Source organism: Parasteatoda tepidariorum, chromosome 1 (assembly GCF_982258835.1).
Source record: "Parasteatoda tepidariorum strain Cologne lab strain chromosome 1, Ptep-v5.0, whole genome shotgun sequence".
Lineage (NCBI taxonomy): Eukaryota > Metazoa > Arthropoda > Arachnida > Araneae > Theridiidae > Parasteatoda > Parasteatoda tepidariorum.
In genome coordinates, this window is record NC_141755.1 from 15,923,557 (window position 1) to 15,943,465 (window position 19,909).

Below are 19,909 nucleotides of genomic sequence, written 5' to 3' on the forward strand. Positions count from 1 at the left end.
ACAAAAAATTTTCCCTCTTAAGAAAAAATTTTAACTTTTTGCTAAAAATTTGCTAGTTTTATAAAAAATTTCAAACTTTTTAACGAAATTTTCTATCTTTTAAGAAAATATTTATGTTTTCACAAGAATTTTCTATCTTTTAAGAAACAATTTTAACTTTTTGTTAAAAATTTGCTAGTTTTATAAAAATATTTAAAACTTTTTAACAGAATTTTCAATCTTTTAAGAAAATATTAATGTTTTTACAAAATTTTTCTATCTTTTAAGAAAAAATTTTAACTTTTTGTTAAACATTTTCTATCTTTTAAGAAAGTATTTACGTTTTTACAAAAAATCTTCTATCTTTTAAAATTTTTTTTAACTTTTTGTTAAAAATTATCTATCGTTTAAGAAAATATTTATGTTTTTGGAGAAAAAATTTCGATCTTTTAAGAAAAAATTTTAACTTTTTGTTAAAAATTTTAACTTTTTGTTAAAAATTTTCCATCTTTTAAGAAAATATTTATGCTTCAACAAAAAAAAAATCTCTTTTAAGAAAATATTTTTACTTTTTTGTTAAAAATTTGTTAGTTTTATAAAAATATTTAAGTTTTTGCTGAAATCTCCTAGTTTTTCAGAAAATTCTATATATTTTTCTGAAACTTTTTGTATTAATTATTAAAGAGTGTAATTTTTTCTAGATAATATAAACTTTTTCACCTGTGAAAATGATCAATAAAGACAAAATATATTTTAATAAAATAAATAACATTTTATTCAAAGTTTCACCCAATCACTTCTGCGAGCATACATCATATGGTTCTTAACAATTTTCAGAGAAATAGTTGTATTCCCACGTTCTATAACAAGTATGAAGCACTATGTTGCACTTTATATTATGACTAATTGATAAAACGTAGATAAACCCTAAACGTCCTGTACAGACATTACTTTGTAAAATTTTGTGAGAAATAGATATCGTGTTCAAGTTCTGTAATCAGTATCATTTAAATATATACTTTCAAATAGAATGGCTATAGATAGTTTAAAATTAATTCCTAATTTGAAAATAAAGTAAGTTAATTGTATTATTATAATATTAAATAATAATAAATGAATATGTTTTGAACATAAATGAGTTTAAAGCGGCAAAAATTCCATTTATATGTTTCTTAGATTTAAATTAATTCATTTGAAATTTTAAGTAAATTTAATATATAATTGATAATATAAATATGTCGTTATTCATTTTCTAATAGAAAATAAAATCAAATTTATTAATGTCTTTATTTTAATAAAAATATGATTGAATAAACACCGTAGATATATTGTTACATATTAGTTTTTAATTAGATAATATTTTTTTTCATAAATGATTTTATAGAAAATTAATAAAATTTATATTTCTTAAATATCTATATTAATACGTGTTGGAGCTCTTGCAAAACTAAAAATTAGGTGAAATCAAAGGCATCTGTCCAGTTTTCAACTAACAACCATTCATTGCTAATATCATATTCATTTTTTCATCATTAGTGTGGTTGCGTAATAGATTAATTAAATCATAGATTATAGTTTTGTAAAAATATTTCAAACTTTTTATTAACATTTTCCAGTTTTCAGAAAATGTTTTTTTTATTTTTGTAAAAAAAAAAATAAAAAAAAAATTCTAACATTTCAGAAAATATTTCTTATTTTTATAAAATTTTTCTATCTTTCAGTAAAATATTTCTGCTTTCTGTAAAAAATATCTCAGTTTTGTAAAAATATTTCAAACTTTTTATTAACATTTTCCAATTTTCAGAAAATATTTTCATTATTCAGGGAAACTTTCTAATATTTTTATTTTTGTAAAAATAATATCGAACTTTTAAGAAAAAAATTTTATTTTAGTAAAAATTTTCTAGTTTTTCAAAGTAAAACCTTAAGTTTTTCCTCTGATCTCTGTACATTCACAGGATACTGATTAACAAAACCAAGTCCACTGCTTGTCGTTGGACTAAGCGTTGGAGGTTTTCATAGTTTTCCTCTTCATATAACATGGGTACTCACAAATTCCACTTCGAAGACATGTATTGTCTCAAGATCTAGGAGTTCCCTTGTCTCCTGGGTTCAAAAATAACAAACATTGATAGCCGTAAATCCAAACGAAGGTGATAAATATCTAATCTTATAAAATAACACTCATTGACTTAAAATTAATATGCCTTTAAGTCTGATACTTTTAATATTCACAGTAGACATACTTAATACAATTTTTATTTCAATATAGAATCAATTTATTTAAATGTATTCATTAATATTGATTAGGTTAATAATAATTAAAGTCTTATCAATTATATTTATATTAAAAAATAACTAAAATTAAGAGTTATTAATATATTTTCTTTTTAATATTTAGGTATAGATGGAGCCATTAGAATAAAAAGCATATGCATGATATCATTTATTTATTATGTAATAATTAACACGTGTATGGTCTGTACCGTTGCCACCCAGAGAAAGTTATAATAACAATAAGAGGGGCAGAAATAATTATTTAATAACTGTCAAAAGGTTAAGTGAAAAATATATCGATGAAACAGTAGGATGATATCGTTATGAAATCATTTTCATTTATACACGTGTTCAGAATACAAAAGTTTAACTTATTAACACATATTCAACCAAGCATTCGTGGGTCAGTGGTTATGATATCCAACTACTGATCCACGAAGGCTTTTTGATGGCTTGAGTTCGATCCTCAGCCTTAATTATATTTAATAAATAATAATAAAACAGAATTAAATATTAAAATAGATTTAAAGTTATTCTATTTCTAACATTCTCACATAGATGGCCCCACTAGAGTAAAAGTATGATATCATTTATTCATTATGTAACAAAAGATGACGTCATAACTTCATAATATTCAATATCTCTCCCAAATAACAAAGTTTACAAGTGTTGCCATCCTTATAAACTAATATTAAAAATAATAAGTGTTGTCACCTTCAAAAAACTAATAAATTAAATAATATTTAAAAAAACGAAACTAAATTAAAAACAGAAACCGAAACTAAAAATATATTAGGCTTAAGAAAAAAAGAAATAAGCTCCCCATGACGCTGCAGACGAAGTTTCGATTTTCAAGCGGGCAGAAATAAGCAACTTCCGGTTTGTAGATGGGCAGAAATAAACAACTTCCGGTTTGTATGTGGGCAGAAAAAAGCAACTTCCGGTTGGGGCAGAAATAAGCACCCCTTGACTGCCCATCACTTCCGCCGCATAGATGCCTGCCCTTACTACTACTTTTATTAATAATTAATTTTTTATTAATAATGTTTATTATTTTGTTTGTTTTTGTGAATTTTAATTTAATTGTTACATATAAGTAATAACCAATGTGTAATAACAATTCATAGTGTAACAACAATTGTGATCGATGGAGTGTCCAAAATATTGTGTCGCGTGCCATTGGTTCGCCATCCCTGCCCTAGGAGATCCCTTGTCTTCTGGATTGGGTTCAAAATTACAAGGCTACGGAGTTGAACATTAGTAGTCGTAAACCCAAAATTGGGTCGACTGGTCAACGACGGTTATAGAATAAAATAAAAATCTATTGTGCAATTTTTATTTTATAGATCTACAAATTTAAATCTAGATCATAGCTTTAAATTTTACCGTATATTAGTCTTCTTGCAGGCTCTGTCACTGTTTTTTTCTTCTTTCTTTTTTCCGTACATTATTTATAAAATTGTGAAGGAAACTCAACAATTTATAAGAACGAAAATAGAAACAAAGATACTGATTTTGCCACAATTTAGTTGTGTTATTATAGATAAAAGTCGTCTATTTTTAAAAATAAAAGTGTTGTTCACATTTTTGTTAGAATTTTGTTCAGCATGATTTATATTATTATTTTTTAGCATGATTAAATGCATTGAGCAAACTTGCTTCCATGTTAAAAAATTGAATCCAGTTACAAACGAAAAAAATCATTCCACCTCCCCTATACTTCAGTAGCAGAATATTTTGAGCAAATGTGCAGCACCATCTTTATAAATTAAATCTTGTTCGCGACCCAAATACAATCTCATAGTGTAAAAATAAGGCTAACCTAAACTCCCAGCAAAATCTGGATTTGCAAATATGTAGTAGATAAAAATTAAAAACAGGAAATGTTCATACTTAACAATAAGTAATAATAAAAACAATAAGTTTGATTTATAATTCTGCATATCATGAAGAAATAAATCGAAAAAGTTGGCGAATAAGTGAGTTAATTTGTTTATTTTTAAAAATAACACTTCAGAATCCGAGCGGACAACCATTAATTTTATCAATGCCGGTAAGTTAATTAAAAAAAAAAAACAGATCGCAAAAGAATATTATTTTTTAAAAAATCATAGTTCTAAATAGGGGAAATTTATAACAGGGAAAACGGAGAATTCACTGAATAAATTAATTGGGAAATTATGATGGGGATTGTGATTATTGGGAATTATGATTTATTGGGAATTCAGTTTTGAATCATACATTAATTATTATTTCCTAGATTTTAAGAAACATAAAATTGCTTACTTTAAACTATCATTAAAGACTTATTAACAATAATTTAAACAATACAGTTTTGCAATTACCATCGCGGTTTGGAAATTTAATTTGCAATCTCAGTATGAAATGTATAAGAATAAAATCTTTCAAAAAATTTAGAATTTTTCAACATTCATTCAATCATCCAAAAAAAAATAATAATAATGACTTTCACGGGGAAAAAAATTTAAGCAAGCTTTAAGGTATTAAGTTTGAAAAATGAGTTACTATGTAATTTGTAATTAATAGAAAATGATAGAGCTCGTGTGAAAGATCAAAAAGAGAAAAATTCTAAGTTTAGTTAGAGAATTGAGTTTAAATCAAATTGAAAAGTTTTACGAAAAGTCATCGTCATAGCATTGTATAATTTATCTTTCATAATGTAAGCCGTGAGCCGCTATATTTATAGCTTATGTTTATAATTTAAATTAAAAACTCACAATACTTCGGTAATATTAGATGAATTCGAATTTTCAGTAAGAGGCGGATTCCTTCCTTCATATATAAAGATATTTCATAATTTTTTCGAATTAGTGTTAGGTACGCAATTTTTAACGAAAAGGTGGTCAACAAATGGGGAAAATTGATAAATAATATCAAACTTAAATAGTACAAATTCATTTAAAAATTAACAAAATGTATTTTTAAAGTAAAATTGAGGGACTTCATAAAAGAACAAGGTAAGCTCAAGTCATGCCAGATTACGCATAACTATTAATAACTTACTATATAATTTAAAATTAAATCAATATTTAATATAATTTTCTTTTAATAAATATAATCTTCTATATCTTTTTGTTAGTCATCTTAGCATTCGAATAGAAATTAAATTCAACCAAAAGGTTTTTCTACAGCTGTCTATTAACATAAAAATTGAAGAATCTATAATGCTTTACAAAATAGTTATTCATTTAATTTTTAAGACTCTACGCGCGAAAAAGGAAAACATACAGCTTCGATAGCAATAGTTCTAACATGGAAAATCAATGATTTCCTAGTTCATCTTTTAATAATTTTATAACCGTCGTTGAACATCCGACCCAATTTTTTTTATGGGTTTACGACTACTAATGTACAACTTCGTAGCCTTGTAATTTTGAACACAATCTAGAAGACAAGGGAATTCCTGGATCGAGTATTGGGAGAAATCTGCCTTCGTGGAGGACTTTTTTTGATGGACCTAACCCGCATTTGCGTTACATGGAGAGGAAGACCACGAGAACCTCCCACGGTAAGCCTAACGGCAAGGGGACTCCAACCAACCGTCTACCACTGAGGATATTTCACGTCAGCACTGTGATCGGTGCAAGCCGGATGCGGAATTCGTATTGACTGAGATTCGAACCCGGCTCGCCGCTTTAAAGGCGAACACTCTATCCCCTGAGCCATTGCGGCTCTCTAGTCCATTTTGGCGAAGTGTTTTATAACGTTAAATTACCTCTACCCTTTTTTACTTCTTCAGGCGGTGCCCTGGTTGGGAATTACACCCTTTCCGTTCTCCTTGTTGCGATTTTCCAAACTTTGGTTCAATGACCTGCTCTCCTGTTTAGCATTATTTAAATAATATTAATGAAAAATAAATTTGATTCTTGACTTCTTTTTTTTTTTAAAAGTTCAGGTAACAAACTTTAAAAGAAATTAAAGCTTGCATTACATTTGTGATCAACTCAACTACAACCAAGAGAAAATCTTGAAAATCCCAAAAAAGAACTAGTCGTTGAAGGTCGCTGGATTGTAAATTAGCCTCCCGGCTATTTTAAAGCATAAGTAATTTCTAATTAATAATTTAGTTCTTTTTATTCAAATGACTGCTTTTCAGTACGTCGTCATACTTTTAATTAACTTAAAATTTTTAGCTACTAAAACAATATGGAAAAGCAGCATGGGTGTAATGGATCTTCATCAAATTAAATCACGAATCTTGGCTCAATAAGGGTTCAAAGGGCCATTATTTTCGATATTGGCCCAATTGTCAGATTCACCTGATATTTATGTTCATTACATAGCAAATATAGGACAAATATTAAAGAATCTAGACAGCCAAATACTTTCGCGAAATTGAAAAACCATCATAAGACACGCACACAAAAAATCCAAAATTGAGATTTTTACATATTTGTCAACTTTGTATGGTAAACTACATATTGCAAATTTTTTTTTCTTCCAAAAATAAATTTTGAATCATCAGTTTCTTGACATTCTATTTTAGCTTTCATAGCATTGGCAATAGAACGAAAATAGTTGTCAAGCCACTTTTCTCGGAATCAATCGTGAAGCACTTATAGTTTGTCTAAAGAAAGCGCTCCCCTACCCATTTGTCTGGACCAGAGATGTCAACTTGCTACGGACAGCAAATATATATTTTAAAGTGGTAGTTTATCAATTGTGATTCTTGGTTTAATAAATTCAATTTAGTAGATTTTTATTCACATTTCTAATTAATTCGTAGACTTATATAATTTACCACTTTATAATACTTAAGTCATGCAATACCTTTTAAAAAGCAAGCAAAAATGGTCAAATACTTTCAAAATTTACTCTGTAGTTATTTAAAGTTCTTTTTTAATTATTTTGGCGAGTCCGGAGCAGTTGGCATCTTTTGCTGGACCGGCGGTGACTATGGTAACAACGTATAACCATTTCAAGTAGAGATGTGGGGTCATTGTTTAGGACAGGTTTTATAGCTCGGGTCTGCGATAGGGAATATTTTTCTTCGGTCTATTGCGTTTGCCCTAGCGTGAAGAGAAGCAACGTTATTCTTGTTTCCATGGCAGCAGACAGCCACAGACTTTGTGGCGAGGGGAGTTCTTACCGTAGACAACTATACGTCATTTTTTATTTAATTGCGCAGCAGAATATTGGTCACTAGGTGCAAGTTCATAAAGGAACCATATTGATCCAACTGGGGCAAAGTTAAAATTGTTGCTAAGGTACAATTGCACCCTGTCTTTGCATATATCAAATTAGCCATTCTGAATCCAGGAAAATTCTTTTTGTCTTATGTTCCGTCCACTACAGCCTCGCATTGTTTGAAAATAAGTAAACTGCAAACCTTTTCACTCCTTATGAAGTTAAATATTTAGGTAGCCCCTTGAAATAAAATCAGAAGATGAGTGACATTTTTGATTTCATTCATAATATTGCATTGAAATTAAAGCCATTTTGTTCTTTTTTTAAAAAAAAAAGAAAAGAAAATTTTTTTACAATAAATAGGCTATTTTGTAAAACGAAAATGAAATTATACAGCAATTAAGAAATAATTTCGTAGGAAGATATACTTCTTTAATTTAATAAGAGCTCTTTGAAAAAAAAAATATCAATGAAAAACAAAGATATTTTTCAGTTTTTAAGCTAAACTTACCATTTGGCTAGTCAAATACTCATTGATACACTTATAACATAGTAGTGAGCTACAATACTTATTCGTTCACTTCTAAAAAGCTTTAAATAAAAGAACATTTTATCATATTGTATAGAAAAAAAAACACCCTATTTTAAGATTTAATAATATTTTAATCAGACTTTTGACTTCATTTAGAGATAAGCTATATATATATTGTAAATGCAGCATTACATTGAAGTCACCATTTAGTTATATTTTACAATCCAAAGTAAATAACTATTTTTTACTTGAACAATCATTATGAGACAATACTTTCTTAGAAATAGGAAGAATGACAAAACAGGCATAGAGCTTAAATCTGGTTTTGCTTATTTGTAACAAACCATCTCAGAATACAGAGTTTAAAAATCACTATACAATAGTAATAATCATAAATTATTTTACAACATGAAAATATACATAGCAGCATATTAGAGAGTGAAGAAAAAAAGAGCAAGTGCCTTGTGGAGTCTTTAGTTGATATTATAAAATGAATAAAAATAAATATTTAATAGCTAGTATCAAATCTACGATATTAGTGCTATTTTTTCTCATTGGTTTATGTATATTTTTCCAAAATTATTGGAAAATGTCATCATTCTGGAGCTACAGCTCTTGCAGCTTTTATCTTAAATTATAGGAAATATATTTATAACAGTAAAGTTAAAAAATTTCCCCAAAAATTACAGATTATCTTATTCATATTAGGTAATTAAAATAACATTTTATAATAAAAAACTGCACATATCTATTACAGGCGATGGAAGTTATTTTTTATTTCAAATGATTTTCAAGGTGGAATAACTAATACATATAATATTGCTAATTTCTTTCTCAAATAATATTAATAAAAAAAAACATAAGGAGAATTATTAAATTTCAAAATAAGAAAAAATAAATGTATGAAAAATAAATAATAACATACAGGTAATCAGGGTTGGCAGGTTTTTGACATGTGACAGTTTTTGACAGTTTAAACCGTCACGTCAAAAACCTCACTGTCAAAAATGTCGAAAATGTCAAAAACCTATATTCATATGTGAAATTTAATTAATACATAAAATTTATATATTTTTTATAAAGGATAGTGTTTCTAAATATGTTCTAGAAAAAATAAATTTAAAATTTTAAAGAAACACTTATATTTTGAATAGTAACCTAAATCTTGTACTTTTGAAAACTCACATCTTGTGTAATATTATGTTTTCATTTTCATGTGTTATTGAAAATCTGCAGTGATATTATTAAGAAATTTATTTAAAACCAAATTTAGTGTATAATATAGATTATACTAAAAATTAGACATTTTTAAAGATAAACATTAGCAGTTTTGTACATTAGACATCTTTTAAAGAAAAATCTTTTAAACAGGTTGGGCACATGCAACATTCACAATCAGGGAATTTTTGCCTATTTTTTGCTCTTCTAAAGTAAACTGAGGGGAGGGGGATTAGTGAACTGCTTTCAATATACTTTGTTTGGTGGTGGAAAAATGTTCAAAACTAGTTATGTGCTACCGTATGCTGCGAGGAGCAAATGAACTAGACTATTGAATTTTGAATTAAATTTCTACTTCCATCATTTTCATTTTGATTATGTAGTGTGATGCATGTTCTAATTTTTAAAATAATATATTTAATTAGGATAATTAAAAAATTTCCATAATAATTTGTTTAAATATTTCATGGATCAGTGACTGTAATGTTCTTCTGTTTAGTTTGACTTTTGTGATTGGTTGTTAGTTTTTCAGAAAAATCAGTAATTCTGAATTTTAAATCTTCAATTTTTTTAATTCATAGTTAACATAAGACAATACAAATTTAAGTGCTTTCTGTTAAACACACAGAGCAGCTAGTGTCGATTTACAGTATATTCAGCCTATTCATTTACTATGCTGAAAATTTAGTTTATCCAAATACTTGTGAATTTCATTTTGCTGAATAATATATAGTTTTGTTGAATATCTAAATATTCAGCTGTTGAATAATTACTTCTTACTTTCAAGATATACATTATTTGTATTCTTAATACAAGTGGAGAAAAAAAATTAAGAGATAAAAATTGTTTTAAAATGATAAGTGTAATAATTATAAATAAATATAATAAGCAATATGAATTATATTTATCATTATTCATAAATATAACTACTTTTAAATTCAAATTAACATACTGGATAATAAAGATATTCAGTCTAACATTAAAAAAAAATTTTATACACTTGTATCAAGTTTGTATTTATACAACATAACTTGTAAGCTCCTTATAAATATAAATATTAGTTATATGTTCCTTATATGTCAAAAATACATCTTAATAAACTTTTAATGTTCTTAAATATCAAAAAGAAATTTTTTTTTTTCAAAATATAAATATTTAAAAAATTTTTGTGCAAAATTTTTCTGCACATGCATTTGAATATAAATTTCTGAGATTTTTAATCTGTTATTTTACCTTAATTTTAATAAAAAAATATTTTCAAACCTGCTGATTACTTATAGTATAATTAAATTTCCATATAATGCATGGCAACTGTTGGTAGTTTTGAAGTTTATATATTTTCTTGGCAAACTTCAGTTTTTGACGTTTTCGACGGGTTTTTGACAGTTTAAACCAGTATTATACCCTTGTCATGTCAAAAACCACTTTTTGACGTCAAAAACCCAACCCTGCAGGTAATAAAATTAAACATATTTTACCGTAGTTTTTCTTCTTCGTTTAATACTTTTATATACCTCACTTTTATTTATTTAACAATAAGTATTTATCTTAGTTTAAATTTTGAATTTCTTTATTTAACCTTTTGATTTTGGAATTTAAAAGAGTAAACAACATTTAACAAATAATTAGCTCCGGTGGTATAATAAATACACCAGTAAATACACTGTCAATTTTGGAATTAGAAATATAAACATAGGAATTCTCAAGACATGATATAGAAATTTGAATGTTGTAAAAACAGGAATAACCTGTACACATTTCTACTAATTACTAATAATTTTACTTCACAATTCTGCTTTTTAGCAATTAAAAATATTATTTAACCAGAATATACGTAATTATAATAATTTAAATTATTATTTTTTACTTTGAAAGTAAATTTTAGAAGTGAGACTCTCTAATGAAAGCCTAGGACTTAACTTTGAATATAAACCAAATTATTTAAAACAATCCTGAAATTTTGATTTAGCTGTAGGTTGAAGAAATATTATAGACACTTAACTACAAATACGAACTTGTCATAGAGGTTGATTTGGACACATCATGTAAAGTTAAACACATATAAGAAACAAACATAAATTTATTTTAAAATAAAATACTCACACATGTTGAATTATATTGCCTTAATTGAAAAGAATATAGATTTGATAAAATAGGAAAGTTCAAACTGTACAGTTTAAGATTGGAAGATTATTTTTTTAATCACAATAATTTCAATCATAGCAGTCAAAATATTTGGAAGAAAAATGCTTGCATGAACACAGAATGAATTCTTATTCAAGCATTAGACATTATATGGTTAGTTTAGATTCTTGGCCGACATGGGGCAGGGTGCAAGATCCCTGCTTTCCTTTTAGCAATATATTGGCACTTTCCTACATTTTTTAAATTATATTTTAGAGCTGTATGAGAAATAAGTAAAAATAAGAGAAATTCTTTGATGAAAGATTATAATAAACACTAAATTATGAATAAAAAATTTAGTCAAAAAGAAAATCTGTTTGAAAACTTCCAGAGTAAGGCAAAATAACATTCTTTTATATCCTAGATTCAGTACTAATGCCAGTGCAAAAAATTTCCATAATCAGCATACAATACGTTAATTTTTAACTAAAATATATAGAGAGTGACTAAAATAACTTAGAATTTGCTTATGTATTTTTTAAACTTCATTTAATGATAATTTTTCACAAAAATCATTATGAAATGAGCAATGGCAATCACAATTTTACAAAATCCATAAAAAATGAGCATAACATAAAAATACACACAGACTTGGAAATGAAATGTTTGTAAATGTATTTCTTTTTCAGTTTCCCATTAAAGAAATTTTAATACTTTTCCCCCACTTTAATTTCAAATTGAACTGTTAATTTTTTTCTTCTTCATGAAAACAGCATTTTAAATGCTACCAAATCTTTAGCATAGCATAACTTCTTTTAAAAGAGTAACTTTCTTCTGACTTTTTTTCTAATCAACACAAATAAATTAATACTATTTATTTGCAAAATTTAAATACATACATTTAAATATGCATAATTCTTCAAATCAGTCTTTTTAGCCATTAAATATTGAAAATAAATGCAATATAGAAGTGTCTAATTTATTGATAGTAACAATTAACAAATGTGGACTAGATGTGGATAAAATTTTGAGTAGCAAGGTTAGTATATTATTAGCCAACAATTCCTCAATGCACAGTTTACAAAATGCAATATATATATATATTGAAGTTTTAAATGGTTTAAACACTTTTTTTTTACAACAATAAGAATTTAAAGAGCTTTTTAACAGTGTATAACAGTACAAACAAGAGATTTCTGAGTTTTTTTCCTTTCTTTTTAATGAAGAAAAAAGAATAAGTAACATGTAGAACAGGGCTTTACAACTGCTAAGAGCCCACGGGCCAGAATTCCGGTCACTGATCACCTGGCACGCTGCAGTTTGAAAAAGTTGAACAATAACCTCTTACACAATAACAATATTTAGTTATATATTTAATTATAAAACAATGGAACAGAAGGATTATAAATCAATTTGCTTACATTTTAATGGGAAAACTGAGAACGATCAGCCTGAATAAGAAGTTGGTAGGCCGCACAATGTGTGTTGGCGGACCGCCAGTTGGACAGCCCTGATGTAGAAGATGATTTTAATTACACACATTCAGATTTTAAGGGTAGAAAAGAATATTAATATTCTATTTAAATACAATTAAATTACTTTAAATACAATTTTAATGACTAACATGTTAAAAAATATTAGTTTTTAATATTTATTAAATAATAGAAATTGCACAGAGCAAAACATTTTCCACTATGAATAAAATATAATTACGTTGTAAAACAAAAATTAACAGCTAAAAATGTTATAATATACTTTAAAAAGACAGTATTAGTCCTACATTTTTACTATTCAAGATTATATTAATATAGCATAATAAAGTAGATTGAAGTCTTTTTATGCAGATAATTTTAATCAGAGAGCATCATAAAACTGTTAAATCATTGATTGCAATTTTAGGTAATTCAAGATGGTTTTGATATTATATGGTTGCATTTTACTAATAAAACGATTTTGTTTTATATAGATAAGCTTTTACATAAATTTAATAAAACTAATAAAAACAATAATATTTTAGTTTAATGAGTAACCATTGACGGGTAACTGCCAATAGCAAACAGCCACAAATGATAAAAATGAACATTATTTTAATTTTTTCTAGAGAAAATTGAATAAGTTTTTGTTTAATATTTAAAATGGGGATGCCTTTATTACTTTATCTCAAAAGTTTGAAGTATTATTTAAAATAAATAATTTTTTTTTAATTAATTTTAAAACTTATGAAATCTGATTTCCTCACTCGCAACTCTTACCACATACAAAAAACAATATTTCTCACTAGAATACCTATATTTTTATTGTTCAACTAAATCAATTCAGAATATTTTAGATCAATGGAATTATTATTTGGATAGAAACAGTGCATACTTTTTGATAAAACTGCAAAATAAAATTCAGTAAATTGGGCAAATTCTTTAGTATGTGAAAAGAAACTGAATAAAAAAATTGGATAAGTGCTAAGAAGATACCCTCTTAAAATTTATGAAGTTATTTTCTAAAAATGTATTAATAAATATTTTAATTTCTTCTAATGAGAGAGTTAAGGAATATATGTTATTTGTTTACAAGAATAAATTTTAGAAGCAAATGCTTGTTTTCTCATTTCCTCATTAAGAGAGAATGGAACTTTTTTAATTTGCCAAGTTCATTTATTTGCTAAAAATGTATTAATAAGTGTTCTAATTTCTTGTTATAGGATAATTTAAGAATATATATATATATATATATATATATATATATATATATATATATATATATATATATATATATATATATATATATATATATATATATATATATTTTAAATTTTATTTATGGGTATTAACTTTAAAAGCAAATAATATTAATGTTTTTAAAGATTAGTTAAAAAAAATAGTTTTGCTTCACTTTGTTATTTTTTAAAGCATATAGTATTTTATTCTTCAAAATTATTATTTTAAAAATGTTTGCAACTAAAATTATTATTCCTGCAGAATGTTATTATTACCTTATTTCAGGTATGAATAATACATACAAAGGTGTGAATGCAGTTTGCCTCCGCACGATCGAGGAATTTTATTTTAATAAGAGGTAATAAAAAAAAACTCAAGAGTTCCCTTATTTAACCTTGCATTAATTTAAGAAAATTTGGATACAACAACAGAAAATCGTTTTAAATTTTCAAAAAAATGCCAAATTAAAAGTATACATGCTTAGATGTACAGTAATCAATATAGAGTTTCTATTTTTTTATTTTAAAATAAAAGCACTTAAAAAAAATCAGTGATTTTCAAAAAAACTTTGTATAAATTATGTAGCAGTGTCACAAGAGAAAATAAATTACATGCAAAAAGTTTTTCAATTAAAATTTTATGTTTACAGAAAGTTTTTCATTTTATCTAAGTTCTAAAATATTAAGCGTGACTGCTGTATTTTCTTATCAAGTATAATCTCTAACTCATTACAAAAAAAAAAAAAAAATTCTTATATAATCCTTTCATTCTCCTTTTGACAATCTTGTTCACTCTTTCTTGTTTCAATAGCTTATTTGTAGAGAATGTACCAGAAATTTATGTGAACTATAACCTAAAACTAGCTTTGTAATATAATAAGATTTTGTAAGTTTTTAAAAATAAAATAGAGATCAAATTTAATAACAGAAGAAGCTGAAATCTTTTTTGGTAACTACTATACAAAGTGAAATGCCAATAATTGCTTAAAAAAAAGAGATTATAAGTCTTACAAATCTCCTTTAACAAATATGAAGAAAAAATTAACAAAGCAGTAATAGTATTATTTTCTTCATAATTTCAATATTGGCACCTACTGGTTTACACTAACTAAAACTGCAGGGTTTTTATACTTAAAATAAAAAGAATTAGATACATAAATATACTTGCTTGTCTCTGGAATTGGCTACAAATTTTGCTCTTCCAGTTTGCTTCATTATATTTTTTCCATAGTTTTTTTACATGCTGCTAACTGGTTTTTAACAAAACTTGACAACCATTTTGGTGCCTGTACCTACAAGTAAAAATCTCCCCAATCTTTTTGTAACAAATCAAAGTTAGGCAGATTTATAATTTAAGCTAAAAAGAAGTTAAAAGCACAGAAGTTTGAAAGACAAATGTAGTAAAGAACATTAACTACTATTGAGCAATTATTTAATTAAATAATAAATCTCCATAATTCTGAGACAGGCATTGGAAATTATAATGCTCTATAGGGAGGGGGAGGCTCCTCCGCAGTACCTTCCTTGCGCATTATTTCTTCATAAGAAGGAGGAGGATCTTCTTCTTTACCATTATTTTCTAAATAAGGTGTGTTATGATGAACATCACAACTTGGTGGCTGAATTGGCATTCTTGATCTAGAATCCACAAGCCTTGAATTGACTCCATTGGTGTGCATTGAAATTTCAACATGATGGGCTGTACCATTATTACGATTGTTATTGAAGGTACTAAGTCCCCTGTATGAATGCAAAGGCCTCATACCACTCATTCTTCGCTGGGAATAATGGATTACAGGACTTCTTGATGGCTGAACAAAGTGGGAAAAGATACTGCGGCCTCGCTCTCGAATACCGAGAGTAACGTAAATAAAACATGGCACAAAAAATAAAATAACAGTAATAAAGAGCAATCTAGTAGCTAAAATCAGATCTTTTTTCCATCTTTGGTACCAATTGGGTTTGTCTCCCCAGGTTGGTATGTCAAAGTTTGTAAAGTTCAAGTCTGTTAAACAATGGCATACTCCATAATAACACATGCAATGCTGCTCAGGTGATTCAGAATATTTAGAGCATTGACTAGATTTCATACATTGATGAGGGAGAGTCTTGAAACATTTTTGTTTTCTCCCATAGAGCATTGTTTCAAACAACTGATAGCCATTGTTACATTGGCACCAGCGTTTTTTACATACAGTGTTAACATCATGTTGTGTGCAATCTTCATTAGTACGGCAACGATCAACTAGTCTAGTTGGTTTATGCCATAAAAGACATAAATTAATGCCATGAGAATGGTATAATTGGAAACCGTCTGGACATAAACAGACATGATTTCTGCAAGTCAGTTCTTCACCACATTGAGATGAATGATCACAATAATTTCCAAGATGTTTGCCTACTTGGAAGCAACCAATACCTCCTTGCTTAAGAGGTAAAAAACCTTGTGGGCAAACACAAGTATTTTGCACACATACACTTCCACGAATATCAGTAATGCAGTCCGTCGAGTTAGTGCAGCTCTTTCCCGAGCTTCTTTTGTACAATCTGTACGCTTTTATATCGTTTAAGGAAATACTATTAAAATCACTCGATTTCGTCACTTCATCGGTCTTGAAACCAAGGCAGGTAGCAAAATAAATACTAAAACATCCAACAAAAAGAAATATTGAATATAAATATAGACAAAAGTTTCCTCTAACTACATTTTGGTCAGGCATAACTACAGAAGAAATAAAAATGACTGGAAAGTTCACGCATAATCAGTATACATCGGATGCAGCTTTTAGAAAGTAGAAACAACAAATTAGCATTTATTTACAAAATTTTCCGATCATTACTTTAACAACGACATCATTCATTCAGTTTTGCAGAAACATAAACACAACTTGAGTTTTCTAAGAATGAAATTGCTGAACCGCTTCATCGATTTCTACAGTTTTAATTCGTATTATATTTGCTTGGTATAGAAAGTCGCATGCATACAAACCGAACGAATTATTGAGGCTTATCGGATCGTTCGAATATGCTTCCTCATTTGCAGTCTCAAAATTAAAGAACAGATTATTCAATTCTTGTTAGTGATCTAAAATAATGGTTTTTATATTTATTTAGCTTTATTTTCTTTGTGACTTTCTTTTTTCGATACACCATCTAATAAAGACCATTTTCACTGCATATAAAAAAAAATTCGCTAATGCGAGTTCGGAGATGCGAGCGAGAACTTGATTGGAGAGTTTTTCAGGGGTCACTAATCAAGTACTCACTCACATCTCTGAATTTTTTGTATGCAGTAAAAACGGCACCTTAAAGTGATAAAAAAGTTATTCCTACTGCATAAATGATATTAATGATGTGAAGTGAAGAAAACCTACTTTTGTTTTCAAGTTTTCTGCTATTTTTGGTCTGTTTGTTATGTAAATGAACTTTTCCATATGTGATTGATGATTACGAATCAATTCTTTTTCTTGGACATAAGATTACATTCTAAAGTTTTTACTTTGAATTTTGAAACTATGTTCTTTAAATAAGTGATAAATAGTCTGCAGTTAGTAATTTATCTAAATTAAATTACGCGTTATCCAACGTCAACATATTTGGCCAGAATGCAATTTCTTAAATATTTAATCGAGAATCTTGTGAAAACTCGAACAAAACCATATTTGAAGTTTTTTCTTTGAACTTTGTTCTAAAATGAGTGATATATAACCTGCGGTTTGCATTTAATTACGTGGTATTTACTGTCAACACATTTTACCAGTATGCGATTTCTTGAATATTTAATTTTGTTTTAAAACTAAAAAAAGATATTATAATTTAAAGTCATTACATGATTTGTAATTTAACTTAATACGTTTTGAGAAACACTCTATTTTTAGAAGTATGGTCGTCTCTTTACCATATTTTTTCAACTTAATATTTCTATTATTGATATCTTTTATCAAAACCTCCTATCCATTGAACTGCGAACCACCTGATCGCAGATATTCTTGTGATTGTACTTTTGAACGAGGAAATACTACTGTAGTTATGGAACATAATGGTTTATATAATGCCTCTACTGACAATTTTGTACCCGCTCTTAAGTCACTGATGTACTGCCATGGGACTTTTTACTGCAAGCCGGATTTCAAGCTCCACCAACCGTCTGAAATTATTAATACTAATAACTATTTAATATGCTTCAGTGATGATACTTGTTTTTATAATGGCAAATCACTTTCTCATCAATCCTTGCTTACAAGAACTGGAATCGGTGAATCATGCGTCTCAAATGGTTGTATGGATGTTAAAGATTTGCTTGATTTCAATATCACCAATGATGTTTTACAGGTTGATACATATAAATGCATTAAAGTTGGTCCAGAAGGTATGAAATCTCATTACTGCCTGAATCCTATTTGTAACAGTTTTACAGCTTTAGAAAAGTTATGCGTTTGCAATTATCAAGCACAGAATTGTTCTTGCAGTACTTATTGTCAAAACCTATATACGAGTGTTTCTCATAAAACATATGCTCTATTTCTCTCATTTGGGGATATATATGTCACAACAGGTGCCAAAGCAAATTATTTTCACTATCTTATTGTCATCATTCTTTGTATTGGACTCATGATTTTATTGATCATATTTTGCAATCTTTGTAATGCTTCTGTGGATATGTCTGGATGTAATGAAACTGAAAATACAGAAGCACTAAGAAGGATATTAACTGCCACCCTTGATCCAAGTCCTCCTCCGTTGCCACCACTTGTCAAAGAAAATGAAACTTGCACTGTTGGCATCCGCGGTTCACCCCCACCTACTTATGAGCAAGTTTTGAAAGATAAATGTATTGAATTTAAGAAAAGCATAATTTGAATGCATGCTTTCTTTACTGATATTTTTGTTGTGCAATATTTGTTCAATCCATTTGGATGTTGTTTGTACATACATTGTGAATGTTGATATCGTGATGTAAAAATACTTTGTTGTTGTTGTGATATCCATCATGTTATAAAGCTTAACTCTTTTATCCCTAAATCATGTCAAATTCCTGAACCATATTATCTTAGCTTACCTTGGTAAAAAGTTTCTGAAATTCTTCAGTTTGACAACACTCAAAAGAGTTGGCAAACCATCCTATTAAAATGATATTGAATGTTGGTTATCTACCTTTAAATTTACTAATTTGATGTTAATGTTGTCTGTCTGTTTTATGATAGACAGTTTGTATATAAGCTGAAGTTTTATAAAAGTATACAACTATTAAAGCTTCATCCAACTTCTTTTATTTTAGGTTGGGGCATTTTCCTTTACCCTTAATTATAATTTTTTTCAGTACACAAATTTTAATGCTGAAATGTTATAATTTAAAGTTATTGAGTTATTAATTAATTTTTTATGAGTAATTAGTAATAATTATTTATTACTATAGATGCTTTTCTAATTTTATATTTTAAGAACTTTATTTATTTACATGTTTAGGTGCTTTTTTTTTTTTTTTTTTTTTAAATTTGAAATTATTGGCACGTTTATATGCATCAAGGTGATTAAAACATTAGAAGTCAACTAAACAAAATTGCATTTCACAATTAGATACTAAAATTCTGAGCTTGAGATTTGATGAATAGGTTAATGATAAAAAATAATGAATTTAGTTTGAAAATTTTCTATTTTGTAAATTATTTATAAAAAAATCCCCTTGATGTTTTATATATTTATTAAACTTTTAAACTTAATATTAAATTGACTATTCTCAAGACTTTGGATCCAAACAAATTAAAAATTGTATAAAAATCAGACAAAATGTTTGAATTTTGAAAATTGTTTAATTATTTATTAAACTGATCAAAATTGACAGTTTTTCATTAAATTCAATTCATTTACTTAAAAGTTTGTAACTCTTTAAATTTCCTGTCATCCTTTTATCATTCTTAGCA